The sequence below is a fragment of the Bufo bufo genome, chromosome 11, assembly GCF_905171765.1.
Source record: "Bufo bufo chromosome 11, aBufBuf1.1, whole genome shotgun sequence".
NCBI lineage: Eukaryota > Metazoa > Chordata > Amphibia > Anura > Bufonidae > Bufo > Bufo bufo.
The window spans coordinates 80664922-80684372 of NC_053399.1; the positions used below are offsets into that span (position 1 = coordinate 80664922).

The following is a 19451-nucleotide window of genomic DNA, read 5'->3' on the forward strand; positions in this document are numbered from 1 at the left end:
TACACCTTTCCTCATCCCGAACGGCACTCAAAAGAAAAGAAAAAAGAGAAAAAAAGAAAAAACTAGAAAGACGCAGGAGAACAGCCCTTGCAGAGGAACATCCAGGATAAAGGTATTCCAATCAATCCGTAAGTTTCTGTAATATTTACTGCGGACCTTCATAGTGCCACACTGGCTAGGAGAGCAATAGGGGGTATATGTCGCGCAGTACCTAATACATATATTATACACATCATTTATTTGATTTTCAACGGTGGCGATACCGTTGCGGTACCGCTGCGTCAGTCTATTTTAGTGCAAGCGCCGGTGTATCACAAATGTTTTATGTTTATGATTGTTTGTTTGTTGTCACTACAATAACCCTCTAATACCTCTCATGTGTATACTTTTTTTCTTACCTATTTTAATATGTAGTATATGTAGCCTATAATAGTGTGTTACCATTGTTAATTTCTTTTTCTTTCTTGGCGCTTGCAGATAACTTTATTGGACGCTGTCCAAGGTCCTGCATTTTCTGGGGATACCAGCACTTACAACACTTGCCTATGAATGGCCGCGGGATTGTTCCTTTTGGAGACTAAACGTATTTTTCATGACCAACCTGTGGCACCAAAGCTTTTTTCTCTAAATGTTTGCCATAATTTAGCATGGATTAATGTTTTTATTTAACTACATACATCTTGTGGCCAGTATGTTGAGCATAGTTTGACTATAAAAGCATGTATTGGCCAACTGTGTATCGCCAGCTGTTGACAAAATGGCAATACCACCATGGCCCCACAAACTCCAGCTATCAGCGTACAACAGGCCATGGTGGTAGTTGTGATTTTTACGACAGCTGTAGAGGCACAGCTTGGCCATCCCTGTACAAACGTATGCACCCTGGCCTATTTGTCGGAATGTGTATGAATGTAGAAAACACATAGTGTTAGATCTGATATGTTTGCCTGCCGATAAACCCAAAGCATGTATGTAAAAATACAAAATATGTGAACTATATAAAGACATGTGAGACTTTTAACTTGTTTCGAATAATTTTTATGCAACATCACAAAATGTCAAACAAAAACAATGGCTTATATTCAGCCTACATAACCCAAACAAAAAGTTTGCAAAAAATACAGATTATATATTGAATAGGTCACGTGTATAAGGACCCAGTCCCTGTGTATGAGGGTCAGACCCTTGACTTTGGTGTGGGTAAGTCCCTTGACTTTGGTGTGGGTAAGTCCCTTGACTTTGGTAAGTTGATGGGCGTCCAGGAACATTTTGCCGGGCCATGATTGGTGGCTCTGGAGAAAAAAGTGGCTGCGAAGCCGAGCTGGGGCGAGGATGAGGCTGTGGCATGCTGGGGCCAGGTTCGGTTTGGGCCTGGAATGTAAATGCTCGATTTTTAAAGTTATCTACACAGCAGACCAACTCATGTGGATCCACATTGGTTTGGAAAATGCTAGCCACTGAGGTCATTATATCAGCAAATAGAGTTTGCTTATATAATGGCAAATGTTTTATTAGGTGTGCAAGGCCACTCAAGATTCTTTCTTCGTTAGATATTCCAACACCTGGGTCTGAACCAATGTTTGGCTAGTTGCAGCCGCATCGGGGTTCGTGTTTGGCTGCCTTCTCCTCCTCGCCGGTCTTCTTCTGGTCTCGGGGCTGGAGACTTGGGGTGCCGAACGTCCCTCCTGAGGCGACGATTCCTCCCTCTCTTGCTGCTGCTGCTCCTCAATCCCAAACTGGGTATCCTCTGGACGAGGGGAGTCCTGGCCAGCCATTGGCGGCTCCGAATCACTGCTGCTGAAACCAGGATCACTCTGTTGCTCCAGGCTGTCCAAGGTCCTGTAGTACCAAATTTAAAGATTGTTAGAGTATTCACAAACCAGACATATAATTTTAGGAGACATCTTGGTTCAAGTAGCCCAACAGCCATGTGCTATATTGCAGATGCCACTTTATCTTTTCTAACTGCCAGTGCAGCGTCCCACTTGTGTAGGCGGCCACTGCAAAGTTGGAGCATCTTATGTCATATAGTATTTTAATGTCATTTTACATATAGAACCTGTTGAAGGTGAATTTACAGCATTCCTCCTCTATATGCCTTTAATAATAAAAGTTTTTTATAACCTTTCACTGTACTTGTGATTATGAATTTGCGTACAGTAAAATTATCGAGTTGGATTGAACATTTGTCTCTGACTTTCTTCGACATTACTACTGCTCTCATCATCTTGCCCCATCATGGTGCTGCCATGGTGATCAGGGGCCCAGCCGGACAAGCAAAACAAACCCAGTTACCATCATGGCGAAAAACACAAAAACATGGCCGGTGTCCCCGGTATCTATAAAAAATAGTGTGCCCCCGAAAAACCTGTGCTGTTCGCCACATTTTATATAATGTGTGGTCCTGGGCAGGGAGCAAGCAAACTGGGAGTTCAAAGAACGGATTTTGAACACTTTGGCCTATCTACACTACACCGTGACCTCACCTAATAACATTCCCCTGTTGGCCTAGCATTTAAACGCTGCGGTGATGTACTGTTTTTAACCCCTTAGTGACCACTAATACTCCTTTTTACTGACGTAAACAAAGGGGATATTAGCTAAATAACTGGCTTTAATCAATCATTACATGTACCCAAAATGGTGCATTAAAAACTATAACTTGTCCTGCAAAAAATAAGACCTCATACAAGTACATTGATGAAAAAACAAAAAAGTTATAGCTCTTGAAATGAGATTTTTTAAAAATGTTTGGTCACTAAGGGGTTAAATTGCCCACATTAGATGACACATGTTTAATATACACACAGACTTTGGCATACCAATGTTATTGACCTCTCTATATTAAATGATTTGCACATATGGGGGTTTCTTTGCTATATTGTTCCCTTTTTCAGGAATGTGGCCCATTTGTGTTGTTCCGGTGTAGGCCAAAAATACTATATATATTATGTATGTATTTCTGGGACATGCAGTGCACAAGGCCTGTATAGTGAAGAATACATTACATTGGACCCCGCATGTGCAATACATATCAACATATACCCTACAATGATAACTCATTTTTTATATGCTTGAAAAAATTCAAAACAAAAAACCCTAGAACGACTAATGTTATTATCATGTACATTTAATGAAAACATACATATACAGGAATTAAGTATTTATATTTTACTCACGGCCGAAGATCCAGTACAGGCTTGAGGAAACTCAGTTGGCGGGTGTACACATATGGCTTTTTGCGCAGCGCACCCTCACCACTTTGTAATGTGGCCTGCACCATTTCACGGCGATACTGGTCCCTGCAAGACTGCCATCTGGTTTTGACACGTTGTACTGCATTTTAAAAACAAAATTGAAATAAAAAAAAAATATATAAAATGAATATAAAAACTAAAACCAAATGTTAAAAACAGATATCAAACTATATGGTTCAATACAAACACTACATCCATCGGCTGTGACCACACTTAGCATTGTACTCGGAAAAAAAACACACACAATGAAAATATACTTCAAGTGTCCCCAGACACAATATAGGCAGCCATGTTTTTTTAACAAATACTCGCAACACATGGCCACTACTGCTGCCTAGCAAGGTTGTTGGAAACTAGGGAAACGTCACAGGGCCCAAATGTAATGCTACACACGTATATGTTTTATTTAAAAAAAACATTATGCACGGTCACTATGGGGTTATTAATTATATACAATGCATTTGAAAAAGGTGGCTTCTTAAAAAACTGATTGCAACTAGTGCATATTCCTACGTCATCATAGCGGACTATCATTACCAACAGAATTCATACTTCCTTTTTAGACATTCAGATAAAAATACACTTCATCTAATCATCAAGTTAGTATAGAGAATAACACACCTTTAATACACAAGGAAATACACAAACACATGGGTAGGCTTATCTAATTTTTTGCGATTGGCCCTCTCCCAATGTCTGGAAAACATTTCCTGGGTTACCTCCGCCCAGCCACGATCCTTTAGGAATTTGTCGTGGTAGCGGTCTGTCCTGGTGTCCCATAGCTGGCTCCTCTCCTTTATTAAACTCAGCAACTTGGCCACATCCATGTTTGGCAGCCTTTCCTGACAAGCCGAAGTGGTTTGAGCAGGTTTCAGCACCTGCACATGTGCTCAGATAAAGTTGATAAACACAAAACACATGGCTAGGTGGGCAGGGCATAGCATACGGATCCGCGAAATACGGAACACATACGGATGATCTTCCGTATGCATTCCGTATTATACGGACCCATAGACTTTAATGGAGCCGCGGAACGTGATTTACGACATGTTCTATCTTTCAACGGAACGGAAATACGGAAACGGAATGCATACGGAGTACATTCCGTTTTTTTAGCGGAACCATTGAAATGAATGGATCCGTATACGGACCGTATACGGAACGCAAAAAACGGCCCGCAAAGCGGGAAAAAAAACCGGTCGTGTGAAAGAGGCCTTAGCCATGATATTGCGTACGTCTTTTCTAGTCGGATTGAGCCGTCTGCGATTTTCAACAGGAGCTTCAGCACCTGGAAATAGTTCTGTGGACACGTAAATCCACCTTTTTCCGCAAGTTTGCTACCTGAAAAATTTAAATCATTTAACATTTAGAACAAATATATTCTGTATATTAAAAGTGTTGTCTGACCCAGAATATTGATGACCTATCCTCAGGATAGGTCATCAATATCTGATCGGCGTTGTGGCCTCCTATTCCAGAAGCTGATGCCGGGCGTCGGAACTCCGCCAATCAGATATCAATGACCTATCCTGAGGATAGAAATCAAACCACGGTCACGGCAGCATCTCCGGTTCCATCTTTATTTCTTGTACTTAAAAAGGAATGTGTACACAACAGCAGCAACGTTTCGGCTACATGGTAGCCTTTTTCAAGCTTGCTGATCTATCTACGGTTGTGGTTGGGCTGGTGCATTCCGGTGTGGTCAGCGAGGTCCGTGGGTGCTGCTCTTCAACTTTTACCATATTCTAGGCTAACCTACAGCTTTAATGGTGCCTTTACAATTATATGTTTTCATCACTTAACCCATTACAGCATTTTTTGTGCATTGGGTGTATGTAGAGCTAAGTAGGAAATTTATGTGTCAGGTATTTTTCTTGCACATTTTTGTCTGTCTCTTAAAAAGGCCAGACAAAAAATCAATTACATAGTACCACAGTTTTTTGGGAGCACAAAAAAAAAGATCATTTTTATTGACTCGAAACTATTATAATCGGATATAGAGATGTAATAGGATAGATAAAATAAAAAAATTATTGGTTCACGTACAACTTACCAATATAAATGTTGTTAGGATTTTTTAACATTTTTCTCATTTTAATAAAAAAAAATATGGATAACTTCACAATTAGAGAATTACTATACTACAGTGTGTTTTGATTCTTACAATTTATTCTATTCTATAATTTTTTTATAAAATGATACCCATAAAAAAACTCAATTTAAAAAAAAAAATTTTTTTATAAACTGACACACATGAATATTATATACAAAAACACTGAAATTTTATAAAACAGTATACATGAGAAAATATCTGAGGTATTTACAGTGAAAAAACCCTCCCATTCAGGGCCGGATTGGGGATAAAAACCAGCCCTGGAAAAAGTTGCACACGAGCCCCACAGCATTGCGTCATTATTTACTTGTTTATAAGGAGAAAGCATTCATTTTAAAACACGTGTGTAAACACGAATATGAACTTTGCCCCACAATAGCTCTTTTGTAGAACCCCCATTGTTTATATTATCACAGTAGACCAGCTGTTGCAAAACTACAACTCTCAGCATGCCCAGACACAGTTTAACAGTCAGGGCATGCTGGGAGATGTAGTTCTGCAACAGCTGGAGGCATCCTGGTAGGGAAACACTACAGTATACCATTATCCCATCCAATTGGGTCAGAACTAAGAAAATTCAAAGAACTTTACTTTAAAGAATGGAAGACACAGTTTCAAAGTCTTACTTTATTTTAGTTACTCAACACACACAAAACCAGTAGATGATGAATAGTGGGAAAAAAAAGTGCAACTAAACCTTTTGAGGTGAAAAGTGCAAAATGTTATACTAAACAATAATTATATAGTTTAACAGTTCAAATAACTATTAGTTGCGGTTAATTCTTTAACAGTGCAAAATGTTCAAAAAAATTTCTATAGAAGTCATAATAATAACCATTTCAGAAAAGAACTAAACTTTAAGATGCACCAGTATCATGGTAAGCAACCCAACACTTTTCAGAAAGAAACATATAAACATTACTCAAAAAACCAATCACGCTCCTATCACTATCAGCCTCAGACAGCCTATACATGCTGGAATCGCTTAGATCTACGCATGTACTGGCTGCCTGGGCATGATATAAAGTGTTAGTGCTTTAAGCAATCACTCCTATCATGGCCAGACTGGCAACAAGTATATGCGGAAATCTAAGTGATTCCAGCATGTAGAGGGTTTTTACTAAATCTCTCAGTAAATAGGCATTTAGTAAAGGCCTTTATGCGCTGGAATCACTCAAATTCCAGCATTTAGAGATCAGTATTTCCAAGTATCTGGAAACTCTGTCATTAAAAACTGGCATTGGTACATCCCTATTAACTAGTCCATTGACATGCTTGTTGTGTTATGTAAGCAACATCCCTTGAAGCAAGCTACTTTTTGAAGCCAACACATCAATGATGGTGTCATTGTTTAGTCCAACCAAGGCATCTTTTTCCACGGACATCAGCATAAAGGCCTCCAAATGTGGTTGGGAGAGGAAATTTCGAAGCCTGTTTAAGATAAACTTAAGTTTCGAAAAAGACCTTTCACATTCTACTTGGGAAGAGGAAAGTGTCAGGGTCAATTTGTATGCATTGCTAGACTGTATAAGTTGAAATGCAGTAAGACATTGTAGCAGCAGGCTATACAGCTCTTACAAGTCTTGCACTTTCCACTTTTCTCGCTAACATTTGAGCATAGTTGTCCCTCAGTTTCAGAGATAAGATGAGAATGGATGGCGTCTTCATCTTGACCTTCATTGTTGGCATCTGTGTACTCTTCATCAAGAGACATTTTTAATCAGTGCCACTTTGATGCAAAATCAAGAAGCTCACTTTGCAGTTTCTCTTTAGTCGCCATAGGGTCAAATCCAATTACAAGGCTGCTCAGTCGTTCGAGTGCATTGTTGGGAAGGTGTGCTAAAATGTCTTCAAAATGCTTGGGATCCAAACATGCCAAATCTGCAAACAGCTGACCATGTGTAGTAAATCGGCTCTGCAAACTATTAATAATCTTGTCTATGGTCACATTGTACACCTCCACCCGGAACTGATCATCCGCCAACAAGATTGGTTCATCTACTGCAAGCTCACCAGCCATTCTTTTCTTCCGTTGTATCCTTCGCAGTGGTGGAAAGTCTTCCTCAATCTCAACTTTGCAGTCAGTTGTATCCAACCTGTTGTTAGCCCAGACTGCAAACTTCTTTGCAGCATCTTTAATCATTTTGAAATCACGAGCATGTTTTTTTAACATATGTACGGTTTCTGTCACCATCCGGTATGCCTGCAGTACATCCATACCCTGTGTTTGAAGGTACAGGGATAGTGGAGTGGTATTTTTGAAAATGAATAAGTAAAGCTGTGCTGTTACAACTATGTTGAATTTCTTAAGGGAGTCCAAGTAAGTTCTAGCCTTGTATCTTATGTCAGCACTAAACCGATCAGAATGTGATATCTCTGTCATGGTCTGGATCAAATCTACATACAAGGCTGGACTTGGATCATTAAATGAACCAAACACTTTTTTAAGTACTGCATCTCTGGACCACCATCTTGTTTCTCCTATCATAGAAAGCGATCGAAATCGTTCTTCAGGACACTTTTCCTGCCATACATTCATCCTGAGGTAGGATTCGCGGAGAAAGACAGCACATGAATTTAACAAACCAAACAATGATATTGCCTGAACAGATATCTTTGTGACATCCATCATCACCAGATTTAGTACATGTGCATAGCACCACACATGGATCTGGCCAGGTGCTTTCTTACTCAGCCATGTGCTGAACCCATTGTACTGACCCTGCATATTAGAAGCTCCATCAGTTGAGTTCCCAACACAGTTGGTAATATCAATATCCAAGGATTCCAATACATTGCTGACCATTTCACACAAAGCCTTCCCTGTAGTGGATGTGCAATTCACCACAGCGACGTTCATGGACCATATCTGTGACATACCGAATTATTATTGAACACTGGTCTGAGACATTTATGTCCTGCGTTGTGAACATGCCAGCATCTCTGATCTCTTGGGCAATGGCTTTTTTCAAAAGTGCTGAAATTACACTGATGATATTGTTCAGTGTAGTTTTTGAAATGAGTGTAACAATTCCGCCACGGCCTTTGCTACTCGTTGCACTTTCATGCTGCTTTTTACTTTTTTTGATGACTACATCAAGATGATTTTTTAGCAAGGAATCAAACTTGCTTAGGAGTAGCAAAATCTCATAGAAATTTCCATGGTCCAACTTTTCATCATCTAAAGTATATGCTGCTTCAGTTGTTGCTCGATAGCTTAGGCCTCTTTTCCCAATCAGCTTGATGGTTTCAATCACTCTTTCAAGGATGGCACGTTTTCTCTTTACTTACTCTTTTCCGGCTGTTGTTTGTTTCTCAAAGAAACGACTGGATATGTCCATATTCTTTGATCTCATCAATAAAGATTCAGCACTATTATTGTGGAGGTTGCTTCTTTAGTGCTCTTCAATTCTCTGATACATGTGCTTTTCATCAATGCAACCATCAACAAAAGCACTGCTGTCTGTCTTTCTACTGAAAGCAAGACACACCGTGCAGAAAAAAGCACCATATCCATTTGAATATGTCAACCAGTAACGCTTCTGTCCATCTCTCCTCTGATATAACTTTTTTGAGGTAAAAGGAAGTACATCTGGTTGACATGGATGAAACGATAAGAAGGTATCCACATTTTCTGATTTTGGTCTGATAAACCACATTTTGTCATCAACTGTGTCAGGCGCACTCTCCTTACTGGCCACTACTTCTGGAATTTCTAGCAATTACTTCTTCAAGTTCTTCATCAGTTTCTAGCGCAATAGCAGCTCCAATACGGTGGTGAATATATTCACCTTCATTAGTATTAATATCTGGACTTACACTGCATTGCTGTCTTCATGTGGAGATGCAGGTAGATCCTGTTTTTTTGCCACTATCTTGAACAAGCTACTAACTTTTTGACATTGGCTTGCATCTTGTTCTAAAAGTCTTTTTTTTTCCACGTTCTTTTTCTGCACCTCCTTTCTGTTTCCTTTTTCCTTCGCCTGTCTTATCCATAGCAATATGACAATCACTAAAAAAGAGATACTTTTCAAACAAACGTGTGTATAAACTCAGCATCATGCTAGGGGATAGAGAAGCCTGACATTTCATTTACCAGGCTTCCGTACTGCTACAAACTTGATGTTGTGGCCTTTGACTCAAAGTTTGAATCAAAGGGCACAGCGTCAAGTCTGCAACATGACGGAAGTCGGGCAAATCAAATGTCATTATGTCAGGCTTCCCTGGCAGGCTGTAGTGCTAAGAGCTTGTGTAGTAGAAGCCTGGTATTTGATTTATCAGGCTTCTGTCATGTATGGTACAGCTGTGCCCTTTGACCTCAGGGCACAACCTGTGCATAATTATTTTACAGAAGACTGGCAAATCAAATGCCAGGTTTCTACTCATACTGACTGACTGCAGGTATGGCCTGGCTGACCCACAAGAATATTATAGGCTTGCAGCCCGGCCCAGGAGTTTTTGGCTTTGAGTGGCCAAATACGGCTGATCCTAGGGTCATGCAAAACTATTTCTATAACATGGATATGAAAAGACTATCAGCACCATCCCTCGTTATCTCCCATTGTTCTCTGAGGGAGGTCAGAACAATGACATTCTGGGCTCTGGCCAGGCTCCTGCTATGGCTGTTGGAGCTCGTTAGCAGGGGAAGCCCTGTGGTGTTGAGCAGACCGATTGTCTGTGAGGGGAGGGTGGATGTGATGGGATTATAATCTGATCTCATCACTTGCTGTATAAAAAGTTTGTGCAGTTTCTCAATAAACCAGATTTTTGTTTACCCTACACTGAGAGCTACAGATCAGCGGGTTCCAATATCTCCTCAGCAAGGAAGAAGACAGCGGCGGACATACTCATCCTGAGTATGGGGGTCCGTCACATAGAGTATTACCAAGACTACAAAAAGTCACGAGTCACTAGTAGACATGCTTCAGTGTCTGATTAACCCCCCAACAGCACTAAAAGTGTTAACGTATGTTGAGACACATTTTTACACATATAAACTCACCTAAAGAATTATTAGGAACACCTGTTCTATTTCTCATTAATGCAATTATCTAGTCAACCAATCACATGGCAGTTGCTTCAATGCATTTAGGGGGGTGGTCCTGGTCAAGACAATCTCCTGAACTCCAAACTGAATGTCAGAATGGGAAAGAAAGGTGATTTAAGCAATTTTGAGCGTGGCATGGTTGTTGGTGCCAGACGGGCCAGTCTGAGTATTTCACAATCTGCTCAGTTACTGGGATTTTCACGCACAACCATTTCTAGGGTGTGAAAAGGGAAAAACATCCAGTATGCGGCAGTCCTGTGGGCGAAAATGCCTTGTGGATGCTAGAGGTCAGAGGAGAATGGGCCGACTGATTCAAGCTGATAGAAGAGCAACGTTGACTGAAATAACCACTCGTTACAACCGAGGTATGCAGCAAAGCATTTGTGAAGCCACAACACGCACAACCTTGAGGCGGATGGGCTACAACAGCAGAAGACCCCACCGGGTACCACTCATCTCCACTACAAATAGGAAAAAGAGGCTACAATTTGCACGAGCTCACCAAGACTGGAAGAATGTTGCCTGGTCTGATGAGTCTCGATTTCTGTTGAGACATTCAAATGGTAGAGTCCGAATTTGGCGTAAACAGAATGAGAACATGTATCCATCCTCTGATGGCTACTTCCAGCAGGATAATGCACCATGTCACAAAGCTCGAATCATTTCAAATTGGTTTCTTGAACATGACAATGAGTTCACTGTACTAAAATGGCCCCCACAGTCACCAGATCTCAACCCAATAGAGCATCTTTGGGATGTGGTGGAACGGGAGCTTCCTGCCCTGGATGTGCATCCCTCAAATCTCCATCAACTGCAAGATGCTACCCTATCAATATGGGCCAACATTTCTAAAGAATGCTATCAGCACCTTGTTGAATCAATGCCACGTAGAATTAAGGCAGTTCTGAAGGCAAAAGGGGGTCCAACGCCGTATTAGTATGGTGTTCCTAATAATTCTTTAGGTAAGTGTATATGGAGATGGTATCCAGTTCGTGGCGTCCCACGTGGAGTGAGTGGAGGGTAAGCTTACCTCTGACTTTTATCTGTTGTGGGTAGAAGGCTTCAGTAATACCTCATTGATGCAGATGCAGTCTGTTTTGACTGGTGGGCAGAACCCTGCTGTAAGTCAAGGGTTCTTCTCTAGTTGTCCCGGAATCAGCTTATGATACGGTTCCCTGTATATCTCTGGCGTCCCTCGTGTCTCTGGCAGTACCTATGCAGGTAATGGGACTTCGATAGCTTCCTGCTACTTCCTGTAGCACGCCAGACGCTGCCGTGATATCTGGACTTCTTTGGGTGAAAGCTCTTTCTTTAACATCAACTAGGAGATGTTAGTTTTCCATTTGCCGGTTGTTGCCAGATACAAATATCTAATCCTCCACGCCAGACGCGTTTCAAAGGCTATACTGCCTCCTTCCTCAGTGGCTCTGTTTAATCTGTCTGGCTGGCTTTTATCTCCCTATCTTCCGGGAGGGCTCTATAATAAGTCTGGAGTGGATCTGGTGCTGTTGGATAGGGTTCTCCTTGAGTTGCGGTTTTATTGCGTTTAGCATGTGTCTTTTCAGCATTGATGCGTTTTCTGCTAATAAGCATCTTTGGCTTGTGTGAAAAGCCTTCTATAGATTTTTTGGGGTAAAACTTGTTGCACTGTCGTTCAGTGTGAGCAATTGTACAGAACATATAGCAGAAAATTAAATATAAGTAGAAATATATATATGAATATATATACAGTTAGCAAAATGTATAGATTTGCAACACCAGTCCCACCACAATATAGAGGGTAACATATCAGAAGAGAGATATCTTTCTGTGAACTTGCAGAATCGTGGCTATATTTCTTCTCATAATAGCTCATAATTATCTAGTCATAGCTGCTTTTCACTGTCATATGTAGGATATACAGTACAGAGCAAAAGTTTGGACACACCTTCTCATTCAAAGAGTTTTCTTTATTTTCATGACTATGAAGGCATCAAAACTATGAATTAACACATGTGGAATTATATACATAACAAACAAGTGTGAAACAACTGAAAATGTCATATTCTAGGTTCTTCAAAGTAGCCACCTTTTGCTTTGATTACTGCTTTGCACACTCTTGGAATTCTCTTGATGAGCTTCAAGAGGTAGTCCCCTGAAATGGTCTTCCAACAGTCTTGAAGGAGTTCCCAGAGATGCTTAGCACTTGTTGGCCCTTTTGCCTTCACTCTGCGGTCCAGCTCACCCCAAACCATCTCGATTGGGTTGAGGCCAGGTCATCTGGCGCAGCACCCCATCACTCTCCTTCATGGTCAAATAGCCCTTACTTTTAAAGTTTTCCCAATTTTTCGACTGACTGACTGACCTTCATTTCTTAAAGTAATGATGGCCACTCGTTTTTCTTTACTTAGCTGCTTTTTTCTTGCCATAATACAAATTCTAACAGTCTATTCAGTAGGACTATCAGCTGTGTATCCACCTGACTTCTCCTCAACGCAACTGATGGTCCCAACCCTATTTATAAGGCAAGAAATCCCACTTATTAAACCTGACAGGGCACACCTGTGAAGTGAAAACCATTTCAGGGGACTACCTCTTGAAGCTCATCAAGAGAATGCTAAGAGTGTGCAAAGCAGTAATCAAAGCAAAAGGTGGCTACTTTGAAGAACCTAGAATATGACATATTTTCAGTTGTTTGCTATGTATATAATTCCACATGTGTTAATTCATAGTTTTGATGTCTTCAGTGTGAATCTACAATTTTCATAGTCATGAAAATAAAGAAAACTCTTTGAATGAGAAGGTGTGTCCAAACTTTTGGTCTGTACTGTATGTTCTTTGTGGATGTTTTGGAGATTATTTTCTTTAGTATATGTCACTCACATATTGTTTATTAGTTCCATAAAATATCGTGGGTATATCCCTCAGATTACTATCAGGTGATATCAAGGGAGTAGGTGGGATGGATGGAGTGGGGGGTCAAGGCCCCCAGGCCAGGAGGGGCGTCATAGTGCTGGTAAACAGCCTGACTAGGACCCCTCGTGAGCCAAAGGCACCCACCCCATTATAGAAACCCGAATATTTCTAATTCGGCATTTAGCCCCCCTGGTGCCAGACTGCCGAATTTGAATATCCCTCTGGACATTCGTGCGATTGCCTCCCCTCCAATGGCGTTCTATCTGTTCAAATGCTGCAAATGTCAGGTCTTTGGGGTCTTGGTTATGTATTAATTTAAAATGCTTGGCTAGGGAGTGTTTTTATATTGTTTATATGTTCGGCTATTCTGATCTTGAGGGGTATTTTGGTTCTGCCGATATATTGTTTGGCACATGTACATTCGATTATGTAAATAACATTGGAGCTATTGCAGGTAAGAAGGTTTTTAATTTCAAAAGAAAATGTATTTTGTGTTGAGTTAATCCATGTAGTCTTCTTAGGGAATGTTGTATTTTTACAGTTAATACAACATTCACACCAATGGAACCCACTTCTTTTAAGCCATTTGTTGATGGATACGTTATTCTTTGTGTAGAATTTGATAGAGGGGGCTATTTTCAGGCCTAAGTTAGGAGCCTTGGTGTATACTATCTCTGGGAATATAGGGACTAGGGGTCCTATGGTCTTATCCTTCTGAATCAGATGCCAGTGTTTTTTTATAATTAGCTTGATTTTTTTGTATTGTGCATTGTAAGGCAATATTATGCAGAATCTATCTTCTCCTTGTTTCTTTTTATCATTCAGAATAGCTGTGAAAAACTGATTCCTGTCCATTTCCCTAACTTTTTGCAATGCATTGTCAATCACCATATCCGGATAGTTTTTAGACTGAAGTTGTTTTTTCATTTTAATAGCTTCCTCTTCAAACTTTTCTCCACTGGTACAGTTCCTCTTGATTCTGCGGAATTGCCCTGCAGGTATGTTCAACAGCCAAGAGGGTAAATGACAGCTGGAGAAGAGGATAAAGCTGTTTCGTGTTGCATATATATTGATCTGATTGGGTGGTGATAAGTATATCTAAAAACTCTGTGCAGTCTTGATTGATATTAGAAGAAAAATTGAGATTGTATGAGTTATGATTAATTTCTCCTAAGAAGGTGTGTAATCATGTTTCCCCTCCCTGCCAGGTGAAGAGGACATTGTCGATGTACCGTTGCCAGAGCACCAAATCCGACCCCAGCTTAGGAATGATGGTCTCCTGTTCCCATTGTGCCATAAATAGGTTGGCATAGCTGGGGGCGAGTCTGGTGCCCATGGCGGTACCTCGAATCTGTAGGTAATAAACACCCTCAAAAAAGAAATAATTGTGTGTCAGTATATGCCTCACACCTTCTGCCAAAAATTCTATTTGTTTGTCATTAAAGGGACACTGACAGGCCCAATTAGCATATTTAGGCATATATATGTCAGTACAGGTCTTATAAAGTCTATTAAAATCATCTAAGTATCCCCCCTGTCCACCTTATAAATACCGAAATATTAAGTTTTATAACCTGCTTGTCCGGTCACAAATCTGCCCAAGGGGCGGCGTTTCATCTGAAAATGCGCCCAGCCAGCCGCTCCCAACTGCCGTCTGAAGCCCCGCCCAGCTCATCAATATTCACTTCTCTGGGCGGCGGCTACAACTCTCCCGACTCAAGTGCCCATGCTGCTGCTATCAAGGGACTAAGTAAATCTATTACTGGTAAATACATTTTTTTTTTCTAATTATTTTATACACATATCTGTTTCTAACACTAATTTCAAGCAGAGCCCTTGTAGCACACAGTGGATATTTCTGCTGGAGTAGGGTTCCCACCCCTGTCAGTAATAAATTCAAAGACTCCAGCCAAGTTGGTGTGAAGTGTAATTTTTGTTTATTTAGCAAACAGTGATAGTTGCTACGGCAAAGTAAATGGTAACGTTTCGGCACATCCGTGCCTTCATCAGACTGCAGCAAACAGAAAAGAAAATAAATCAACGTACAGTGAATATGTCATGTATTATCATCAGCATACATGATAGCGACTATGTTCAATATGCATCAGTTTCTCTTAGATTTACAAACATATAAATGCAGGAATAGAAATAATAATACTTTGAAAGTCACAAAAAAGAACAAGGGCACGGAAGGATTTCGCTGCTGCAGTTCAAGGTTGAAAACTGGGTCTGTGTAGGCTAGGACACAGTCATTAATAGTCATCCTCTTATGAAAGAACAGTCATATCTGTAGTGCATTAAGTAAATAATCACAGTGGGGATTAATACTGTTGTTGTAACGCCAGGTGGCAGAGCTTGCATACACATATTTACCAGGTAGAAGATTGAGGTGATTTGATACAGGTTGCTGGTAGGTACTCTCTCTATCTATAAGCCAGTAGGTAGGTACAAAGAATAATGGTCCAGATACTCAAGAGTGACTTACCCAGTGCCGCTTATGGTGCAGAAGATCTTCAGGTGTAGACGCAGTAGAGGGAAAAACATACGGTTATACCGCTGTGGAGAAGAGGCGCCATGTCTGGGGTCATTAGTGTGGGGATTTAAATACCCGCACGCCTTCCCGCCGTTTCTCGCACCTCCCGAACCGGAAGTGCGTCACATGGAACGCAAGCTAAAGCCACCATGCGTTCCACCGACAGGAAGTGTCTCGGTGGAGCGCAAGGTGGTCCCGCAGATTCATTGCGATACATAGAACAGTGTGATACTAGTTGACATGAATACATTAAGAAAGTATATGTGAGATTGGCCTTAATATTATTGAAATATATATAGTATAATAAAGTAGAATGAATAGTAGATGGTTGGCGCGTTCCATCAGCCGGAAGTATATGGGAAATGTCAGAAATGGAGTGCAAAATGGGATAGCTGAGTTCCTGGGCTATTCTGCACTATGGGAGAAGATATTGAAGACTCAATATAAGGAATACTATTATATTGGTGAACTAGGGAAATGAGGGAAATAAAGTACTTCAGGAAGTGTCCATAACTATGTATTATGTGTTTCAACACTATAAGTGTAGTTATGGAGATGGGGTTAGTGAATGGGGGGATGAAATCCAAGTATCTATAGTAATATAGATATTAGTATCTATAGTAATATAGATATTACTATAGATACTTGGATCTCATCCCCCCATTCACTAACCCCATCTCCATAACTACACTTATAGTGTTGAAACACATAATACATAGTTATGGACACTTCCTGAAGTACTTTATTTCCCTCATTTCCCTAGTTCACCAATATAATAGTATTCCTTATATTGAGTCTTCTCTTCTCCCATAGTGCAGAATAGCCCAGGAACTCAGCTATCCCATTTTGCACTCCATTTCTGACATTTCCCATATACTTCCGGCTGATGGAACGCGCCAACCATCTACTATTCATTCTACTTTATTATACTATATATATTTCAATAATATTAAGGCCAATCTCACATATACTTTCTTAATGTATTCATGTCAACTAGTATCACACTGTTCTATGTATCGCAATGAATCTGCGGGACCACCTTGCGCTCCACCGAGACACTTCCTGTCGGTGGAACGCATGGCGGCTTTAGCTTGCGTTCCATGTGACGCACTTCCGGTTCGGGAGGTGCGGGAAGGCGTGCGGGTATTTAAATCCCCACACTAATGACCCCAGACATGGCGCCTCTTCTCCACAGCGGTATAACCGCATGTTTTTCCCTCTACTGCGTCTACACCTGAAGATCTTCTGCACCATAAGCGGCACTGGGTAAGTCACTCTTGAGTATCTGCACCATTATTCTTTGTACCTACCTACTGGCTTATAGATAGAGAGAGTACCTACCAGCAACCTGTATCAAATCACCTCAATCTTCTACCTGGTAAATATGTGTATGCAAGCTCTGCCACCTGGCGTTACAACAACAGTATTAATCCCCACTGTGATTATTTACTTAATGCACTACAGATATGACTGTTCTTTCATAAGAGGATGACTATTAATGACTGTGTCCTAGCCTACACAGACCCAGTTTTCAACCTTGAACTGCAGCAGCGAAATCCTTCCGTGCCCTTGTTCTTTTTTGTGACTTTCAAAGTATTATTATTTCTATTCCTGCATTTATATGTTTGTAAATCTAAGAGAAACTGATGCATATTGAACATAGTCGCTATCATGTATGCTGATGATAATACATGACATATTCACTGTACGTTGATTTATTTTCTTTTCTGTTTGCTGCAGTCTGATGAAGGCACGGATGTGCCGAAACGTTACCATTTACTTTGCCGTAGCAACTATCACTGTTTGCTAAATAAACAAAGATTACACTTCACACCAACTTGGCTGGAGTCTTTGAATTTATTGTTTCTAACACTATAGATTTTAAACTGATTCTGACAACTAATGACTCTATATTGCTTACTTACTCCTTAATACCTAAACTAAAACAAAAAAATCATTAAGGGTCATTTATCAAAATACATACAACACTACAGCAGCGGTAAAAAGTCACAAGTGATGGTGCTCACCATATTCATGCATAACTTGTGACTTTTTGAGCTTCCCACCAATATTTTTAAAATGGTGAGGAACAAGAGGCACTTAGAGGGAGAGGGCAGGGCCCATCGCAGCCCTCTGAGTTTACTATAACATACGCCAGGAACTGGAGTAAGTTATACCTCAAGTTTTTGCCAGCCCGTAGCTGGCATAGAATGTCATTTCTGCCGCACAGAGTGCCAGAGATGCACCAGATTTAATAAAAAGGCATCTGCCTTTTAATAAGTTAGGCACATCTTACTCCAGAGCACAGGGAGATCAAGATTGGTGTATGGAAACACCAGTGTTGATAAATGCCCCCCAATGAGTTCCAAAACTAATAAACATTGAATACTGTCCTCTCTTATTCTACTTTATATACCTCCTCCCCTTTTTAGTTTCTAAATCCTCCTTTCTCATCCTTCACCTCAGCCTCAATTACCTCCCTCTTCATTCTCCTACTCAGCCTTCAACTCCTCTTCTCTCATCCACCTATTAATTCCTCTCCTCCTTAACCCCTTGTCTCTTCCACTACCTTCTAAGCTTCCCATCTTATACTCCTACTACTTAGAATCTACATGAACAACTATTTATGAACAAAATTGAATCAACAATGCATCCAAAAGTCTGCTTATAACTTGGTAAGAAGTCAGTCTTGCCATGGCTCTGTGTAGTATGATTCAATAATCAGCAGGTTCCCTGCTTCCAAGACTGCCCGGCCCCCTAATCAGACAAGCATCGGGAGCTGTAGCTTGAAGAAAACATTCTTTGGTTTGTCAGTTTTATGCTTAATGATCAATTCCAGGATTTGTCTTCTACATCTGCACGATTAAACTTGAACATAAAAATCCATTAAAAAAAGATTTAAAAAAGTTTTATTATACAAAATGACTAAATGGAAAACATACCTCTCCAGTGGTAGCAAGGAATTTATGGTCACATTGTGATGGAAATCTGGCTACATATTCATGGTTAACTTTTACAGTAGCTACATTTACAAACAGTTGTAATTTTAACTTCTTGGCTGCAATTCTTTTTTCATTATCGACTGCAATCTAGATTATAAGAAAGTAATCGATAAAATAAAAACATCATCCTATTAATCTCATATAATGATATATTTCTCTATACGAGTTGGAATTAATCAAATCATGAACTACTGAATACAACATGACATAATAAAGTATGTACTTTAAGATATATTTTTTAATTTAAAATTGTTTTTGAGGGGGAAAGGGTTCTACAACACTCAAACCAGTTTAGCTAAGCGTGTGCATGGGGATGTTAGATATTTTTATATATAACTTTACAGTGTAAATTGAATTAGAAAATATTACTAAAAATTATCTACACTGGGGGGAGTAGCATTGTATAAAAAAAGGATGATCAAAGGTAGACCAAAATAACTATTGAAAGACTGTATACGGAAGATCTGTTCACATAAGAATCATATTTGAAAATAAGAGGCAATGTATTAAATGGCTTATCAATGAGATAATAGGTCCAGCAGTATAATATAATCAATATAATCGAATTCCTTACAGCGAAAAAAAAATTGTGGTCCAGCAGAAA

General features: G+C 40.1%; 1 long non-coding RNA gene across 1 annotated transcript; it reads left to right on the plus strand.

Annotated features, from left to right (window-relative positions):
- Positions 1 to 204: 204 nt before the first annotated feature.
- LOC120982580 lies at positions 205 to 18027 on the plus strand. Its single transcript, XR_005774948.1, has 3 exons — positions 205 to 326; positions 1837 to 1844; positions 18017 to 18027. It is a non-coding gene; the product is annotated as an uncharacterized LOC120982580 (long non-coding RNA).
- Positions 18028 to 19451: the final 1424 nt, after the last annotated feature.